The sequence below is a fragment of the Neophocaena asiaeorientalis genome, unplaced genomic scaffold (assembly GCF_003031525.2).
Source record: "Neophocaena asiaeorientalis asiaeorientalis breed wild unplaced genomic scaffold, Neophocaena_asiaeorientalis_V1.1 scaffold824, whole genome shotgun sequence".
Classification (NCBI taxonomy): Eukaryota; Metazoa; Chordata; class Mammalia; order Artiodactyla; family Phocoenidae; genus Neophocaena; species Neophocaena asiaeorientalis.
This window is the reverse complement of record NW_020173669.1, coordinates 16,984-37,154: the sequence shown is the minus strand read 5'-3', so window position 1 is coordinate 37,154 and position 20,171 is coordinate 16,984. Positions and strand designations below refer to the sequence as shown.

At 38.3% G+C, this 20,171-nt stretch overlaps 2 pseudogenes; both read right to left on the bottom strand.

Moving 5' to 3' along the window:
• The window catches only part of LOC112401845 (toll-like receptor 8), an 8,729-nt pseudogene extending 2,313 nt beyond the window's left edge, over positions 1–6,416 (bottom strand).
• Positions 6,417–15,157: 8,741 nt separating this feature from the next.
• On the bottom strand, positions 15,158–17,982 carry LOC112401844 (toll-like receptor 8; annotated as a pseudogene).
• Between the last annotated feature and the right edge of the window lie 2,189 nt (positions 17,983–20,171).

The following is a 20,171-nucleotide window of genomic DNA, read 5'->3' as shown; positions in this document are numbered from 1 at the left end:
AATAGGGTGGGTGAGGGGCTGTTAGTAGAATGCAGAGGGTAGAGGCCAAGGCTAAACATTGTGTAATGCATAGAAAATCTTCTCCACATCCAACAAAAAAGAATAATCTATTCCAAAATGTCAGTAGTGCCAAAGTTGAGAAGACCTGTGCTAAAGTGTATCACCATCACCTCAAGCTCAACATATCAAAACTCAAGGCCAATTCACCCGTTTATCTGCATCTACAGTTATTTTCCCCACTGCCCTCTTAACTCTTTCATTTATTCACTCATTTTAAAGTTAACACAAATAAGGCCTTACCTGGTAATACTTACCAGGTATTATGTTAGATACTAGGGATGTGATGATAAATAAGACATATCTAACATCTGCCTTGAAGGATTTTATAGGTCAGTGGGAGCCATCAACTGTAAACACACAATTAGTATGGGACATTAAAATTCTGATTAGAGGGAAGTGACATAAAGATGGACTGACTCTGTCTGAAATGACATAGGAGTTTGATCTTTAAAGATGAGTAGCATATTGCGAAGCCAGAAAAGGGAGGGACTATACACCAGATGGAAGCAATAGGGTAAAGTCTGGAAATGATAAATCATCTTTCAGGAAAATAGAACTGTTTAGTAGGGCTGGGACAAGACAGACTAGGTGACAAAAGGGTTAGAAGATGTGTTGAGTAAGCAAAGTGGTGGTCAGGTTAAGAAGAACTTTGTATGTAATGGTAAAGCTCTGGTATTGGTTATCTAGCTCAGATTACCTCAAAACTTTGCAATTTGAAACAACAATAAACATTGATTATTTACACAGTTTCTTTGGGTCAGGAATTCAGGAGTCAAGAAATTTGTTTGGGCTCAGGATTTTTCATGAAGTTGTGATCAAGGGCAGCAGTCATCTAAACGATTCACTAAGGCAGAAGGATCCATTTCTAGTCACTCACTATTCTCTCCCCATCCCACCCTCCAACCCCTGATGTCAACTAATCTATTTTCTGTCTCCATGGAATTGACTAGTCTGGAGATTTTTATTAATGGAATCATACTATGTGCCTGGATTTTATCACTAACTACAATATTTTTCAGGTTCTGCATTCCTTAGTATGGCTGACGAATATCCAATTGTGTTGTTATATCACATTTTGTTTATCTATTTATCAGCCAATGGATCTTGGTCATTTTTAAGCCCATTTTAGGACTCAACAATGTTTTTTGCATATACTGGTTGTTCAGTATTCATTAAAGTACAAATACTAAATTGAAGAGAAATGTCACTTAGAGATACCAAACATGATAATTTTATCTGTTTGCTAGGCCTCACTTTAGTGAAGGGAAGAATTAGTATGTGGCCTTGAGGAAGAAGAGGTTTGGAATGTGTGAGGCCTATTCTATCTCAGTAGAAGGGGGTCTGAGGATCTAATTATAGCTAAAGTGTTAATGCTTGGCTCCTATAGCATGTAGCAACGAACATTGTGTTGATGGTTTCCAGTACTGTGGTAGGACCAGCTGGAGCATAGAGGCCTGGCAGACCTCCTAGAGAGTCCTTCACACACACAGATGTTGACTGCTGGAACACAGCTGCTCCTTCCCACAGCCCTCTCTTCCTTCCCCTCTTTCACACCAAGGAAACATGCTCTCCTGAGGCCTGGTCTTGGAGAGGGGAGGGCAGGCAAGTCACCACTGGTTCAATGACTCCCCAAAAGTGCGCTTTGACACACTGACATCTGGTGCACACAGTAGGTGCTCACTTAACTTCTCTTGCATGAACAGTGTAGAATATTTGAGTAGGAACTAGCTGCATCAAAAGAGTTGAGACATCCTTCTGTGATGGAGTCTCCACTTTGCAGGAAATGGTACTGGGTGTGCAGAGAAGGATCTCTCTGGGTGGGACTCCCCAGGGTGCTGATAAAACTCCATCCTGACAGATTCTTCCCCCATGAACAAGATGATTCTACCTTTCCTCTATCTTTCTTCAATTTTCCTCTACCTTTCCTCTAACTTATGTGTCCTTTGCTGAGGACAGTGGGAAGCTCTTGGTTTGCCTAGTAGTTTTAACATTGAGGTAGATTTCAGAGCAAAGAAACCCTAGCATTTCCATGAGAAGATGTTAGGCAGATTTTTAACAGCATCAGGGAGACCTATGTCTGGAGCTTTATGGAAGCAGATCCTGCATACAGTCTTATTGCAGGTCAGAGATCATGAAAAATCAATGAAGTGAATCTCTGTCATGGGCCACATGGCAGATCTTTGCTGTCTCAGGCTTCTCCCCTCCTGCTGCCAGGTAACACTCCCTGTCTCCATCATTACTCAGTTGATGGATCACATCAAGTGGAGTAAAGCTTATCTTCAACAATACATCCCCATGGGTTTTCTCACAGTTCATCCCATGGATCATCATTGAGTGAAATCTTGCATTGTGTAGTTTGTATGATCAAAGCACTGCATATGCTAAATATGCTTTCCTAACCATCTCTCCTGCTTCCCAACAGACCCCACACTACCAGGAAGGCTGGAGACTTTTACATCACACCTGTGCACACAGCCTGTTTTGAATGGCAGGCCAAATCCATGCCAACTGATCACTTCTACTAATTACTCAAGAAGGAAACTCAAGATGGACTCTGAGCACACAGTCTATTTTATTTTGTTAAATGAAAATTGTCAATTCTTCTTTGACTCTGTCATTTATCAACTCTTTCTACCAAGACAGTTGGGCAGGTTCCATAAACATTTAGAATACATAAGCTCTTTGACCCAGTAATTCCACTTCTAGACCAGTACTTCTCAAACTATCTGGTGAAAGACCAGATTTTTTTTTTTTGCAGTACACGGGCCTCTCACTGTTGTGGCCTCTCCCGTTGCGGAGCACAGGCTCCAGATGCACAGGCTCAACCACTGCGCGACCAGGGAAGCCCAAGACCAGAGTTTTAAAAATGTTCAATGGGTCATTAACCTCTGAACATGGATGTCATATTCATGTCAAATCAATATAGACCTCTCAATTTTTCTATTTATTTCATCAAAACCCAGTAACATCTAATTCAGAGACCAGCATCAATCTGCAGACCACTTTTTAGTACCACTGCTCTAAACAACTTTATTTGATAAACATACTGTCATGTGAACACAAAGACATAAGTATCATAGAATTGTTGGTAACATCAAAATATTGGAAGCAATAAATGTTCAGCAATAGAAGACCAGAAAAATACCTCATGGTACACTCTTATAAGACAGTACTAAGCCACTATTTAAAAGGAAAAATATACACTCTAAGAAATATTAAGTGAAAAGAATAAAATGTAGAGCAGTACTGTAAAACTATGCTTCTCTATGGTAAAAGCAATTAATGGCTTAAATATACAAGTTGAAAACTTCTAAGTTGTGGCAGAGACTGCTACCAAATCCCTTCTCCATTTCTGCCACAATTAATTACAGTTCTGTTTTTCATGCCAGTGTCTTCAGTGAGGAATAATTGAGTTTCCAGAGCGAATGTTTTCTTTTTTTTTTTTTTTGCGGTATGCAGGCCTTTCACTGTTGTGGCCTCTCCCGTTGCGGAGCACAGGCTCCGGACCCCCAGGCTCAATGGCCATGGCTCACGGGCCCAGCCGCTCCGCGGCATGTGGGATCTTCCCGGACTGGGGCACGAACCCATGTCCCCTTCATCAGCAGGCAGACTCTCAACCACTGCACCGACAGGGAAGCCCAGAACGAGCGTTTTTAATTAACCACTGGTTTCACTATCATCACTTTATTAAGATGTCTACTAAGGGATTTTCCTTGTGGTGCAGTAGTTAAGAATCTGCCTGCCAATGCAGGGAACATGGGTTTGAGCCCTGGTCCAGTAAGATCCCACATGCCACAGAGCAACTAAGCCCCTGTGCTGCAACTACTGAGCCTGTGCTCTAGAGCCCACAAGCCACAACTACTGAGCCAGTGTGCTACAACTACTGAAGCCCATGCACTTAGACCATATGCTCCGCAAAAGGAGAAGCCACCGTAATGAGAAGCCCACACACCGCGGCAAAGAGTAGCCCTTGCTTGCCTCAGCTAGAGAAAGTCCACGCACAGCAACAAAGACCCAACGCAGCCAAAAACAAAAGATGTCTGCTAAGGAGAAGGTAAAAAGACTCTTTACTATTTTCATTAACTTTTGATCCTGTTAACATAACATTGTCAAAGGGCATAGATTCTCAATTACTAATGCTATGGGGAAAAAAATCTACATTTACTTGTCATCAACAATCAGGGAACAGAGGAATGAATTTCTGCTAGAGACCAGATTATCAACAGAGATGAGTTTTTACTGCACCTCATATTTTTCTTAATATATTCCCTCATGGAATGATCTAGAGTTTAGATATATGTGTCTCTTGGCTTCAAAAACACAATTACAAATATCCTCCTATAAATTTATCATGGTAACAAAACAGTGACACAACTAAAATTTACATTGGCAAATTTGCACCAACTGTCATTTTGTCCATATTAAGTAAGACTATGGAACACCATTTTGTTCACTTCCTTAGAAACAAATATTAAAAATAATTCATTGTTCTGAAGGAATTTAATTTTTTTTGTCCTGAGATAATGCCTAGTCATTCTCAGGTAAATTTCATATTAAGCCTCTTCAAAATTCATGTTGTTGTTTGTGGATAGAGGTGCTATAGACAGTGGTGGAGGAACTACAGGGAGTAGAAAGCCCAATAATATTTCATTTGGGAAAATTATGTAAAGAGTCATAAGGAGTAGATATCCTAGTTTTCTGACTCCTGAGCAGAAAGTAAGATTAAGTTAATTTCTGTACTAATAATTATGTTAATGTAAAAATATCATGAAAATTGATTCCATTGTGATTTCTTCCAAAAAACAGAAAAGGAAGTCTCAAAAAATCCAGTAGAAATGAGAATTGTTTTTATATTACAGGTCTGTCTCCTAACTGTATTCTTGTCATATAGTAATTATGAGAACTATACCATTTTTAATCATTAATTTTAAGATTTACAGTAATGGCAATTGACAGATATACTAAAGGATTGTAACATAGCTGTAACCATTTTAAAAAATAGTTAAGAACTAGAAGACACTTTAAAAACTCAGTTCACCTCAGGATTCAAATACTATCTAAATTTTAGAAGTGAAATATTGAAGTCAGTATTTGTAATAAATAACTGTAAAAGACAAGCTAATGCAAGTACCATTAAAACTACATAGCCATGGGTATATAATAAGTATCAACAGAAAATTAACACATCGAAACTATTCACTAGGAATGTAAAAATGCTCAGATATTGAAAAAAAGTGTGGTAAGGAGGCTTCTTAAATGTCCCCAGTGTTTCCCACTTCCTTGTGTAAATACAAGCGTATTTATTTATACCCTTGTATAATTCCCTCCTTCAATGTACAGATTGGTATACCGTGAATCATCTGCAGTTAAGACGACATTTTTCAGATTCTCCAAAACAAGCCTTCCACCTAGGGCTTGTCAGGCCACTGGAGTATGGAGCTCTTGCAGATCCTCTGCCACAGCCTCAAATACTGCAAGTGCTTCAACACTGGCTCCAGCAGAATAAAGACAATCACATCCATATTCTCATCTATTAGCCTCTGCAAGGCCAAGTAGAAAGCTGTTTTAAAGTTCCAGTTTTTGGCATACTTTTTGGTTAGAACAAATATTGTTTTCCTGCTTTGGTTGATGCTCTGCATGAGGTTGTCGATGATGGCGAGTCCCGGGTCCCAATCCCTTTCCTCTAAACAGAGGAGCACATTTTTGTCCTCACTCTCTTCCAGGTGGAAGCGCAGCTCATTGACCACCCAGTCCGTGACAGAGGTATCTTTGGTGTCATAAGAAACATAAGCATCGTAGAAAGTCTGGGATGTGGAAAGAGACCTGTAGCCTTTTACCTTAGCTAAGCGCACATGATAGAGAAACCAAGCATCCCAGTAAAACCAATGATGAGCCAGGGCAGCCAGCATAACTGAGATGGTGACAAAAAAGGTGAAGAAACAGAATATTGCCGCAATGGTATCTGAAACACAAGTTGTGAGCTCTAGACTCAGAATACTCTTGCCTTGTTGATCCTCAGGACTGGCGCAGATGACATCTGTCAATCTGGGAATTGTGATGTTCAGATATCCATTCTCAAAAGTCTCCGATGTCACAGGTACAGTCAAAAGGGTTTCTACTTAGTTCTAAAATGGCTAACTTGGTGGTGGTCTTAGTTTCACATGTGGACTTGTTGATCGTCTTGAGCTGGTTGGAACTTAAATTGATGTGTGTCAGACACTGGACTCCGAAAGAAAGCTAAATGGCAGGTGGGAAATCCTGTTCTGACTCAGTAGCAGTGTCTCAAGAGACGATGTGAATCTCGATAGGCTATTAGTTAAAAAGAACAAGCTGTTCTTCCATATAAGCGATAACATAGAGTATCTGTATTTCTCTGTCAGACTTATTTCACTAACACAGTATTCTCTATGTTCATCCACATTGTTGCAAATGGCATTATTTTATTCTCTTTTTATGGCTGAGTAATATTCCATTGTATATATGTGCCACATCTTCTTTGTCCATTCATCTGTTGACAGACATTTAGGTTGCTTCCATGTCCTGGCTGTTATAAATAGTGGTGCAATGAACATTGTGGTACATGACTCTTTTTGAATTATGGTTTTCTCAGGGATAGTGGGATTGCTGGGTCATGTGGCTGTTCTATTCTTAGTTTTTAAAGGAACCTCCATACTTTTCTCCATAGTGGCTATATCAATTTACATTCCCACCAACAGTGCAGGAGGGTTCCCTTTTCTCCACACCCCCTCCAGCATTTATTGTTTGTAGATTTTTTGATGATGGCCATTCTGACCAGTGTGAGGTGATACCTCACCATAATTTTGATTTGCACTTCTTTAATAATTAGTGATGTTGAGCATATTTTCATGTATTTGTTGGCCATCTGTATGTCTTCCTTGGAGAAATGTCTGTTTAGGTCTTCCACCCCTTTTTTGGATTGGGTTGTCTGTTTTTGTAATATTGAGCTGCATGAGCTGCTTATATATTTTGGAGATGAATCCTTTGTCAGTTGCTTCATTTGTAAATATTTTCTCCCATTCTGAGGGTTGTCTTTTCTTCTTGTTTATGGTTTCCTTTGCTGTGAGAAAGATTTTGTTTCATTAGGTCCCATTTGTTTATTTTTGTTTTTATTTCCATTTCTCTAGGAGGGGGTGGTCAAAAAGATCTTGCTGTGATTTATGTCAGAGTGTTCTGCCTATGTTTTCCTCTAAGAGTTTTATAGTGTCTTGCCTTACATTTAGGTCTTTAATCCATTTTGAGTTTTTTTTTTTTTTTTTATGGGGTGAGAGTGTGTTCTAATTTCATTCTTTTACATGTAGATGTCCAGTTTTCCTGGCACCACTTATTGAAGAGTCTGTCTTTTCTCCATTGTATATACTTGCCTCCTATGTCAAAGATAAGGTGACCATAGGTGTGTCAGTTTATCTCTGGGCTTTCTGTCCTGTTCCATTGATCTATAATTCTGTTTTTATGTCAGTACCATATTGTCTTGATTACTGTAGCTTTTAGTATAGTCTGAAGTCAGGGACCTGATTCCTCCAGCTCCGTTTTTCTTTCTTAAAATTGCTTTGGTTATTCAGGGTCTTTTGTGTTTTGATACAAATTGTAAAATTTCTTGTTCAAGTTCTGTGAAAAGTGCCATTGGTAATTTGATAGGGATTACATTGAACCTGTAGATTCCTTTGGATTGTATAGTCATTTTCACAATATTGATTCTTCCAGTCCAGGAGCATGGTATATCTCTCATGTGTTTATGTTATCTTTGATTTCTTATCAGTATTTCATCGTTTTCTGAGTACAGGTCTTTGGTCTCCTTAGGTAGGTTTATTCCTAGGTATTTTGTTCTTTTTATTGCAATGGCATATGGGATTGTTCCCTTAATTTTTCTTTCTGATCTTTCATTGTTAGTGTATATGAATACCAGAGATTTCTGTGCGTTAATTTTGTATCCTGCAACCTTACCAAATTCACTGATTAGTTCTAGTAGTTTTCTGGTTACATCTTTAAGATATTCTATGTATAGTATCATGTCATTTGCAAACAGTGATAGTTTTAGACTTCTTCTTTTCCAATTTGTATTTCTTATATTTCTTTTTCTTCTCTGGTTGCTGTGGCTAGGACTTCCAATACTATGTTGAATAGTGGTGAGAATGGACATCCTTGTCGTGTTCCTGATCTTAGAGGAAATGCTTTCAGTTTTCACTATTAGGAGTGATGTTTGCTGTGGGTTTGTCATATATGGCATTTATTATGTTGAGGTAGGTTCCCTCTATGCCCACTTTCTAGAGAGTTTTTATCATAAATGGGTGTTGAATTTTGTCAAAAGCTTTTCTGCATCTATTGAGATTATCATATGGATTTTATTCTTCAGTTTGTTAATATAGTGTATCACATTGATTGATTTGCATATACTGAAGAATCCTTGCATCCCTGGGGTAAATCCCACTTGATCATGGTGTATGATCCTTTTAATGTGTTGTTGGATTCTCTTTGCTATATTTTTTTGAGGATTTTTGCATCTATGTTCATCAGTAATATTAGTCTATAATTTTCTTTATTTTGTGATATCTTTGTCTGGTTTTGGTATCAGGGTGATGGCCTAGTAGAATGAGTTTGGGAGTGTTCCTCCCTCTGAAATTTTTTGGAAGAGTTTGAGAAGGATAGGTGTTAACTCTTCTCTAACTGTTTGATAGAAGTCACCTCTGAAGCCATCTGGTCCTGGACTTTTGTTTGTTGGAAGATTTTTTATTAGTTTCAATTTTATTACCTGTGATTGGTCTGTTTATATTTTCTAATTCTTCCTGGTTCAATCTTGGAAGGTTGTACTTTTCCAAGAATTTGTCCATTTCCTCCAGGTTGTCCATTTTATTGACACATAGTTGCTTGTAGTAATCTCTTATGATCTTTTGTATTTCTTCAGTGTCAGTTGTAATCTCTCCTTTGTAATTTCTGATTGTATTGATTTGAGTCCTCTCCCTTTTTTTCTTGATGTGTGCCTAAAGTTTTATCAATTTTATTTGTCTTTTCAAAGAACCAGCTTTTAGTTTTATTGATCTTTGCTATTGTTTTCTTTGTTTCTATTTCATTTATTTCTGCTCTGATCTTTATGATTTCTTTCCTTCTACTAACTTTGGGTTTTGTTTGTTCTTCTTCCTCTAGTTCCTTTAGGTGCAAGTTTAGATTGTTTATTTGAAATTTTTCTTGTTTCTTGAGGTGAGCTTGAATTGCCAGGAACTTCCCTCTTAGTACTGCTTTTTTTGTGTCCCAGAAATTTTGGATCATTGTGTTTTCGTTGTCATTTGTTTCTAGGTATTTTATGATTTCCTTTTTGATTTCTTCAGTGATCTCTTGATTATTTAGTAGTGCATTGTTCAGCTTCCACGTACTCATGATTTTTACTGGTTTTTTTCTTTAATTGATTTCTAATCTCATAACGCTGTGGTCAGAAAAGATACTTGATACAATTTCAATTTTCTTAAATCTTCCAAGGCTTGATTTGTGACCCAAGACATGATCTATTCTGAAGAACATTCTATGTGCACTTGAGAAGAAAGTGTGTCTTCCACTTTTGGGTGGGATATCCTAAAAATATCAATTAAGTCTGTCTGGTCTATTGTGTCCTTTAAACCTTGTGTTTCCTTATTTATTTTCTGTCTGGATGATCTGTCTATTGGTGTAAGTGGAATCTTAAAGTCCCCACTATGATTGTGTTACTGTTGATTTCTCCTTTCATGACTGTTAGCATTTGCCTTATGTATTGAGATGCTCCTATGTTGGGTGAATAAATATTTATAATTGTTATGTTTTCTTCTAGGATTGATCCCTTGATCATTATGTAGTGTCCTTCCTTATCTCTTGTAACAGTCTTTATTTGAAAGTCCATTTTAACTGATATGAGTATTGCTACTCCAGCTTTCCTGTGATTTTCATTTGCATGGAATATCTTTTTCCATCTCCTCACTTTCAGTCTGTATGGGTCCTTAAGTTTGAAGTGAGTCTCTTATAGACAGCACATATATGGGTCTTGTTTTTTATCCATTCAGCTTTCTGTGTATTTTGGTTGGAGCATTTAATCTATATACATTTAAGGTAATTATCGATATGTATGTTCCTATTACCATTTTCTTAATTGTTTTGGGTTTGTTATGGTAGGTCTTTTCCTTCTCTTGTGTTTTCTGCCTAGAAGCATTTGTTGTAAATCTGGTTTGGTGGTGCTGAATTCTCATTGCTTTTGCTTGTCTGTAAAACTTTTAATTTCTCCATCAAATCTGAATGAGATCCTTGATTGGTAGAGTAACCTTGGTTGTAGGTTTTTCCCTTTTATCACTTTAATTATGTCCTGCCACACCCTGCTGGCTTGCAGAGTGTCTGCTGAAAGATCAGCTGTTAACCTTATGGGGATTCCCTTGTATGTTATTTGTTGCTTTTCCCTTGCTGCTTTTAATATTTTTTCTTTTTATTAAATTTTTGATAGTTTGATTAATATGTGTCTCAGCATGTTTCTTTTTGGGTTTATCCTGTATGGGACTCTCTGTGCTTCCTGGATTTGATTGGCTATTTCCTTTTCCATGTTAGGGAAGTTTTTGACTATAATCTCTTCAAATATTTTCTCAGACCCTTTCTTTTTCTCTTCTTCCTCTGAGACACCTATAATTTGAATGTTGCTGTGATTAATTTAGTCCCAGAGATCTCTGAGACTCTCCTCATTTCTTTCTTTCTTTATTCTTCTCTGCACTAGTTATTTCCACTATTTTATCTTCCAGATCACTTATCTGTCTTCTGCCTCAGTTATTCTGATGTTGATTCCTTCTAGAGTATTTTTAATTTCAGTTATTGTGTTGTTCAACACTGTTTGTTTGCTCTTTAGTTCTTCTAAATCCTTGTTAAATGTTTCTTGTATTTTCTCCATTCCGTTTCTGAGATTTGGATCATCTTTACTATCATTACTCTGAATTCTTTTTCAGGTAGGTTGCTGATTTCATCTTCATTTATATTGTCCTGCAGTTTTTTACCTTGCTCCTTCGTCTGTAACATACTTTTGTTGTTTTATTTTTTCTTTTTATGGGTGGGGCTGTATTCCTGTCTTACTGGCTGTTTGGCCTGAGGGGTCCAGCACTGGAGTTTGCAGGCATTTGGACACAGCCGGGTCTTTGTGCCAAGATGAAGACCTCTGGAAGGCCTCACTCTGATTTATATTCCCTGGGGTCTGAGGTTCTCTGTTAGTCCAGTGGTTTGGATTTGGAGCTCCCACCACAGGAGCTCAGGCCTGACCTCTAGCCTGGGAACCAAGATCCCACAAACTTGGAAAAATATAATTGAAACAACTACAAAAGGTAAAATAAAACCACAACAGAAAAAAGAAAAAAGAAGTGGGGTGGGGAACAAGCCAAAAGGAGAGAACAATAACAAAGTATAAAGAATAAAATAAAATTAGATAAATAAAAGATTTGTTAGAAAAAATATAAATGAATCAACAACAAGGTAAAAGAGAACCCCAATCTAAAAGAGGAGAAAAGAAAAAGAAAAAGCCTTGACTATGAGGGGCTGAGTTTAGGCAGGGGTGGAACTTAGGTGGGGTAGGGTTTAGGGTGGGGTGAGATCTAGGTGGGTGGGGATGACATTTTAGCATGGGGCCGGGCTTAAGACCCAGGCAGCTGGAAAAGGCCCTGGGAGTGGGGCCTAGGTGGGACGACATTCAGGCATGGGGCAGGGCCTCTGCTTAGGACCTGCACAGAAGGGGAGAGGCCAGCATGTGGAAAGGAGGGCTTCTAGAGTGGAGTTCCAGAGTTCAGAGGTAGGGCCCTGGGTGGGTTGTGTGGGTGAGGTTTAGGCCCAGAAAGTTGTAGGGGGTCTCAGAGGAGGTCTCTGAGTGTAGAGGTAGTGACCTGGGTGGGGTTTAGGCCCAGTGTGTTGGAGGGGGTCTCATAGGGTGTCTCCGGGTGTAGAGGTAGGGTCCTAGGTGGGGGTGTAGGGGTGGGGCTTGGGTTCTGAGTGGCAGGAGGGAGGCTCTGAGTGCAGAGGATTAGGCCCAGGAGCCCAACAGGCTTCCTGGTGCCTCGGTGGACAGGGAAAGCACTGGCCCCATTCCCTTCCATTCCTTTGTGCCCCCTCCACCCCATATTCCCCAGGGTCTCCCCCATCCCCACTGGACCCCTAACTGCGGGTGGGTCCTGCTGGGTGTAAGAACTCCTCCCCTCCCCCAGCTGCCCTTCAGGGGTGTTGGTCCTGGAGGTCCAGCCTTTACTTTTGCTCCCTCTTCCCTCCCTTCCACTCCATCAGGACCCACGTGGCTGGAGGGGGCCTTGTTGGGCAGAGGATCAGGCCGGGGATCTCCATAGGCTACCGGGCAGGGGAAACCTGGCCATGTTCCCTTCTGATCCTCTGCCCCCCCAATGGTCCCCCAATTTACCCCTTTGGGCATGGGATCCCTACCACTTCCCCAGCCACCCTTCAGGGTCACTAGTCCCATCCCACCTTCACTTTGTCTTTCCCCTCACTCCCTCCCCATGTCCTACCCAGTAGCTGGGGGTTCCTCCCATCCCCTTAGGTGTCTGTGGTCCCCTACCAGTGCCTGTAGGTGCCCTAGTTGTGCAGAGATATGAATTCCGCATTCTCCTAGCCTGCCATCTTGACTCCTCCTTCTCCATTAATCTGTTGATAGACAGGTTACTTCCATGTCTTGGCTATTGTAAACAATGCTACTGTGAATACTGGGGTGCAAATATCTTTCCAAATTAGTGGTTTTGTTTCCTTTGGAAAAATATGCAACAGTGAGATTGCTGGATCATATGGTAGCTATATTTTTATATATAGCTGTATAATGGCTGTACCAATTTATATTTGAACTGACAGTGTAGGAGGGTTCCCTTTCTCCATATCCTTGCCAACACTTGTTGTTTGCTGTCTTTTTGATGATAGCCATCTGACAGGTGTAAATATTTTCTCCCATTTAGCAGGGGTTTTTTATAATGCATGCTTCCTTTGCTGTGCAAAAGCTTTTATGTTTAATTAGATCCCATTTTTTATTTTTGTTTTTGTTTCTTTTGCCTTAGGAAACAGATTTTAAAAATAGTGCTATAATTTATCTCAAAGAGTGTTCTGCCTATGTTCTCTTCTAGAATTTTTATGGTTTCAGGTCTTATATTTAGGTCTTTCATCCATTTTGACTCTATTTTTGTATATGGTGTGAGGGAATGTTCTAATTTCATTGATTTACATATAGCTGTCCAGTTTTCCCAGCAGATCTTGTTGAAGAGACTTTCTTTTCTCCATTGTATATTCTTGCCTCCTTTGTTGAAGACTAATTGACCATAAGTACATGGGTATATTTCTGGGCTTTCTAGCCTGTTCTGTTGATCTATGTGCCTTTTTATGTGTCAGTACCATACCGTTTTGATGACTGTGACTCTGTAGTATAGTCTGAAGTCAGGGAGTGTGATACCTCCAGGTTTGTTCCTTTTTCTTAAAATTGCTTTGGCAATTTGGGTATTTTTGTAGTTCCTTTTAAATTTTAGAATTATTTGTTGGATATACTGAAGGTTGTTAAAGGTGATCCTGAGACATTTAAAAATGTGCCCATATCTTTTTTCTTTAGGACTCCATAAAAGTTCAGCATGGTTTCCTTGAAGAAATTCTTAATGTCTTTCTGTAAGAAATCAATTATCCTGGAGACATGCTTCTCAATTAATTTTCTGATAAAGTATAAATGCTATTGTGGCTTGAATTTAAATGTTTCAGCTGAGTTAAACTTTAAATAAGCCCTACACAATGTGTTACCACTGCTATTATGAAATAGTGTGCATTATAACTGAGAGCTAGAACTCCTAAGTCAGGTAATTCATTAAAAGCATTATTGGCACCAAAGTCTAATTCAAATATTTTTATGAGACAGCTGAAATTTCAGTTCCATATTACACTTGATAATTGCCATATAAAGACAGATTTAAGCAGGCAATATAATGAAAACTTTCAAACTATTTTTGCCCAATAAAGAAAATAATGTTTAACGTTAATTCTAAGGCTTTCCCATAAGATATACATTGTGGTTTATGGGGAAGTAGTCTTATTGTGGTTTATGGGAAAATAGTCCCTTATAGGGACTTCCCTGCATGGCACATGGTTAAGAATCTGCCTGCCAATGCAGGGGACACATGTTCAAGCCTTGGTCTGGGAAGATCCCACATACCGCCGAGCAACTGAGCCTGTGTGCCACAACAAATAAGCCTGCTCTCTAGAGCCCATGAGCCACAACTACCGAGCCCATGTGCCACAGCTACTGAAGCCCACATGCCTAGAGCCCATGCTCCTCAACAAGAGAAGCCACCACAATGAGAAGCCCATGCACCACAATGAAGAATTGCCCCTGCTGGTCACAACTAGAGAAAGCCCATGTGCAGCAACAAAGGCCCAATGCAACCAAAAGTAAGTAAGTAAGCAAATAAATAAATGAGAGTTTTATAATAAAAATTTAAAGGTGGGTCAAACTCAGCATGCTAAAGATAAGGGTAGTTTAAGGATATGACTTGGGAAAAAAGAGACATTTGTATATTTTTGCCTGATATAATTTACCAAGGGTAGTATTTTGTTTTCTTGCAAATAAATAATTTTCAGGTTAAGAAAATGTTGGGAAAAGATCAAATCGATTTGCTTACTAAAATTAAGGCTCAAACTGATCATCCTTAATTTGCAGAAATCCTTTTGGGGCTGGAAATCCTCTTTTCTAAGTTTCTGGAACACATAATCTCTTAGGTGCAAAGCTTGGAGAGACAAAAGCTAAGAGAAGTTTTTGGAAATATTCATATATTTCCATCCTTATATAGTTCAAAGATAACTCAAGTGTTTCTAAGGCAGGTAGTCTCGTTAAAAATGGCCCAGGGCTTCCCTGGTGGCGCAGTGGTTGAGAGTCCGCCTGCCGATGCAGGGGACACAGGTTCGTGCCCCGGTCCGGGAGGATCCCACATGCCGCGGAGCGGCTGGGCCCGTGAGCCATGGCCGCTGGGCTTGTGCGTCCGGAGCCTGTGCTCCACAACGGGAGAGTCCACAACAGTGAGAGGCCCGCGCACAGCAAAAAAAAAAAAAAAAAAAAGATTCAACACTTTCAGAAGAGACTTATTGTCAAACTAGGTTGTAGGAATTTCCAAAGCAACGTGTTAAGTAGTGAAGTTGGGTCAGGGTTAAACATAAAAGGATGGACCAGGGTTTGAAAACCACGAGGATGTATATGAATTGAAGAGGCTCCTTCAGAAGGAACATGGAAATGGTACATTGAAACACCTGGACAGTTCCCACTTAAATCTAGTACTCTTCAATTTCTCAATCCCTTGAAGTCTTCTTGACTGATGTTTTAGATCTTTTTTCGGTAAGACAAAATTCACTTAAGGAGTTTGGCAGGTTTGATTGCATGTATAAAATGTATTGAAAGAGATTAATAGCGCCATCAAATTTGTAAGCTTTTCAAATGTTTCACCTTCCACTTTACACACATTGCCAAAATAGCAGTTCCACCCCAAACAGAAATTTCCAAGTTCATAAATCCCAAAGCATTGTTTTTAGTTACACAGATTATATCATTTTGAATTAGACTAAGTTCTCTCAAAGACCCTGGCAAACCAGTGCAGTTTTTTGTATTACTGGTTAGGTTGAGGAATGCTCCATCTGTAATACCATGCTGTTTTTATTTGTATCATGTAGAATTATTTTCATTCCGGTATTATAGATTGACATTTTTGTTTTGATTTGTTTTACTAAGATTCTGCAGCCCTTGAAATGATTCATTCATTATGTATGTAATGAAATTATCAGACATATCTAGTTCTGTTACATGTTGGCCCATTCTTTGGGAAGATTCTTGCAGTTGACAATTGTTGCACTCTCAATAATAGAGACTTTTTTGTTTATAATTGAAAGGATAGGTTTTAGAACAATTTGCTTCAGTGAAGAATTCACATAAACCAGAGATTACCAGAAAAAGGCAGAAGCAAAGGCTGAAGGGTCATGTTTTCCTAAGGAAAATAAAAATGGAACAACATGATTGGTGTAGCAATATTCCACAGACATTGTGTGATTAAATTAGTGTTTTACCATATTTTGTGTGACTTTTGCATTGTGAATTCTTTCAACAATTAAATCACATCATCTTACTTTCAGAATGATTTTAATTTTTCACTATGTTCAGCTTACTGGTCCTAAAAGAAGTTGAAGATGAAACTATCCGAGATTATGATGGAAAACCTTGGAATTATTTGTAGGGACATTAATCAAGATGGCCCACATCAAAAATAAATCTGAGGCTCAATTATGACTGTGGCTCATACTAGATTGATAATATAGTAAGTGCTGTATTTAGAGCATCAACCTACTGCTGTAATTCCTGATGATATTTGACTAGTCCCCAAGGAGAGTTCACCTCTTGCTTGTATTACGGTAATATCCAAGATTTCCAAGCCAGAGTAATTTTCAGCTTATCTACAAAATTGTATTACTCAGGGTTCTCCTGGGAAACAGACCCAAAAATTGTGTGTATGTACATAGAAAGAGACTTATTTTAAGAAATTGGCTCACATGATGGTGGAGGCTGAGTGAGAGGCAAATTTGATGGAGGAGGCCAGCAGACGTGGTACTCAGGAAAGAATGGCAATTCAAGTCAAGTTGTAGTCTGCTGAAGAAGCCAAAAGAACAATTTTGCAGTTTAAGTTTAAAGGCCATATGTTGGAAAATTTCTGCTTGAGGGAGGTCAAACTTTAGTTTTATTCAGGCCTTCAGCTAATTTGATGCGGCTCACTCATACAGAAGACAATCTGCTTCACTCAAAGTCCACAGATTTAAATGCAAATCTCATCCAGAAACAGTGTCACAGAAATATCCAGATAATGTTTTACCAAGTGTCTGGGTATTGAGAGCCAACCAAGTGGACACATAAAATTAACTATCTTTTCCCCCATAATATAACATAATCACAGGAGTCATATTGGAGAAAATGTCATTGGGGGTAATCTTAAAAATTTTCCTTCCACACAGGGTAAAGTGGAATCTTCTTTTAGTAAAATTTAAACATTGAGAAGCAGCACAGTAACTGAAAATACCTGGAAGTTTTGTTCTACTTTAATATTCATGTCATAAGAAGCTGACTTTTCTTTTCATTCTGAAAAATGGGGCAAAATTATTAATCCTTTGAATAATTAACAATTGAATAAATATCTTTTATAACATAGCAAGGTTATGACAGTGACTATTAGTTCACTGACCCTAAATTTTAGGAAAATTTAAAAAGAAGGTGCTTACCTTGGCTGGCAACAGTAAGCTGTGAATTGAGCTTTACTGAAAAATCTAGTTTAGTAAATGTTTATTAATAGAACCAATGACATAAAATTTTGAGAGTTCTCTTCACCATAATCCTTGGTGAAACCAATTATATTGATCTGTTTATTATGTCATATAATTATTAAAAGTAATAAGTTTAACTTTCTACTTATTAAGGAATAGTCACAGAAAGTGAGACACTCTACTAAATGTTAAAGAGAATGCATTAAAATATAAAACAGCATACCTTGCCTATAGAAGTTAAAAATTTTAGCCAACAAGTTTGTATTAATTGCAATGTTTATAGGATAAAGGACATGAATAGTAGTCATTCCACAAACAATTTTTAAAGTTCTGTCTACATGTGAAGTTCTCTTATTTTGGCATATAGAATTTTAAACTGAGATTGCATGGTATAATGATTTTGGTTAGAAAGAGAATTTGGAATCAGACATACTGGCTCAAATTCCAATTCTGCAATGCATTTGATGTACCTGAAATATACTTACTTACTTTGTTTCTTTACCTGAACATGTAGATAATTATAGAAAATCCTCTTTTGCTCTGGGTGTCAAACTGAATGAGTAAATGTTTATGAAGCACTAAGGCAGAATCTGGCATCATTTTTTAGTGTTAACATAAGCAGCCCACTTTCCAGTCAAAATAGAGACAGGAGAATATGATATCTATTACTGCAGAAGGATAGAAAAAGTTTTGTCAGATATACCAATGACTGACCCTAAAAAATTGAGAACTATGAACTGTTTAACAAAGGATTTAGAGTAATCTTAGTTTTGTGAACAACAAAAAACACGTAGACAACTAAATAAATTAAGAAAACAATACATGAACAAAACAAGAAGTTCAACAAAGAAGTGGAACCATAAAATAAAAACAAACAAACATCTTTGGCCTGAAGAAAACAATGAATTAATTGAAGAATTCAGTAGAAAACTTGAAGAAAAGACTTAAATAGCATAAAAAAAGAATCAGTGATCTAGAAGGCAATCATTTGAAATTGTCCAGCAAGAGGAAGAAAAAAAAGAAAAGAAAAAGAATGAAGAAAGCCCATGGGACATGTGAGACACCATTAAAAGAAACAATGCATACAGTATGGAAATCCTAGAAGGAGAAGAGAAAGAGAAAGAGATAGAAAGTATATTTAAGACAATAATGGCTGGAAACTTCCCAAAGCTGGGGAGAGAAGTGGACATCAATATTTATAAGCCCTTCCCCCAAAAGGGAGGAATACATTTTAATTAAATTGTAAGTCAAATACAAAGAGAGAGTTTTCAAAGCAGCAAGAGTAAAGTAACATTACATACACAAATTAACCTTCATTAGACTGTAGGCTGATTTCTCAACAGAAACTTTTCAGACAATGAAAGAATGGAATGATATATTCAAAATATTGAAAGAAAAGTACTGTCAACCAAGAGTACTATATCCAATAAATCTGTCCCTCAGAAATAAAGGAAAGATAAAGACTTCCCTAAACAAAGAGGAGCTGAGGAACCTTAGCACAATAAATCGCCTTTTACGAAATGCTAAGGGAGTTCTTTGAATAGAAGTAAAAGGACACAAATTAACATGTATAAACATAATGAAAGTGGTGTAAATCTCACTGGTAAGCATTAATATAGAGTCAAAATCATGTTCTTTGATATTGTAATAGAGGTGTATAATTCATTAAAACTCTAGTTTAAAAGTTAAAAAACAAATAATAACCATAACTATAATAATTTCTTTTTGTATATATAAATATAAATATGTATATATTTATATACTATATTAATCTATATATATTATAAATACTTATATACTATATTGATATAAACAATATAAAAATAGGTAAATTGTAACATTAATACCCTAAAATGTGAGGAGACAAATAAAAGTGTAAAGTTTAACAATGTTTTCAATGTTAACTTGTTATCAACTTAAGACTGGATTTATAAATAAGGTATTTTATGTAAGATGCACGCTAACCATGAAGATAAAAACTATAGTTATAAAAATTTATGATAAAGGAGTCAAAGCATACTGCAACAGAAAGTCAACTAGTCACAAAAGAACACTGCAAGATAGGAAGCAAGAATCAATGGATCTACAAAGTAGTCAGATCATGCTTAACAAAACGGCAATAGTAAGTCCTTATCTGTCAATAATTAGTTTAAAAGTAAATAAATTAAATTCTCCAATCAAAAGACACAGAAGTGGCTGAATGGATTGAAAAGAAATATAGTGGGACTCAGGGGGAAGATGGTGGAAGAGTAGAATGCGGAGATCACCTTCCTCCCCACAGATACACCAGAAATACATGTATACGTGGAACAACTCCTACAGAACACCTACTGAATGCTGGCAGAAGACCTCAGACCTCCTAAAAGGCAAGAAAGTCCCCACGTACCTGGGTAGGGCAAAAGAAAAAAGAAAGAACAGAGACAAAAGGATAGGGATGGGACCTGCACCAGTGGGAGGGAACCGTGAAGGAGGAAAGGTTTCCACACACTAGAAGCCCCTTTACGGGCAGAGACTGCAGGTGGTGGAGCGGGGAAGCCTCAGAGCCGTGGAGGAGAGTGCAGCCACAGGTGTACAGAGGGCAAAGTGGAGAGATTCCCGCACAGAGGATCGGTGCTGACCGGCACTCACCAGCCCGAGAGGCTTGTCTGCTCACCTGCCGGGGCTGGCAGGGCTGGGAGCCAAGGCTCGGGCTTCAGTCAGAGCGCGGGGTTGGCAGCATGAACAGAGCCTGAAGGCGTTAGTGCACCACGGCTAGTCGGGAGGGAGTCCGGGGAAAAGTCTGGACCTGC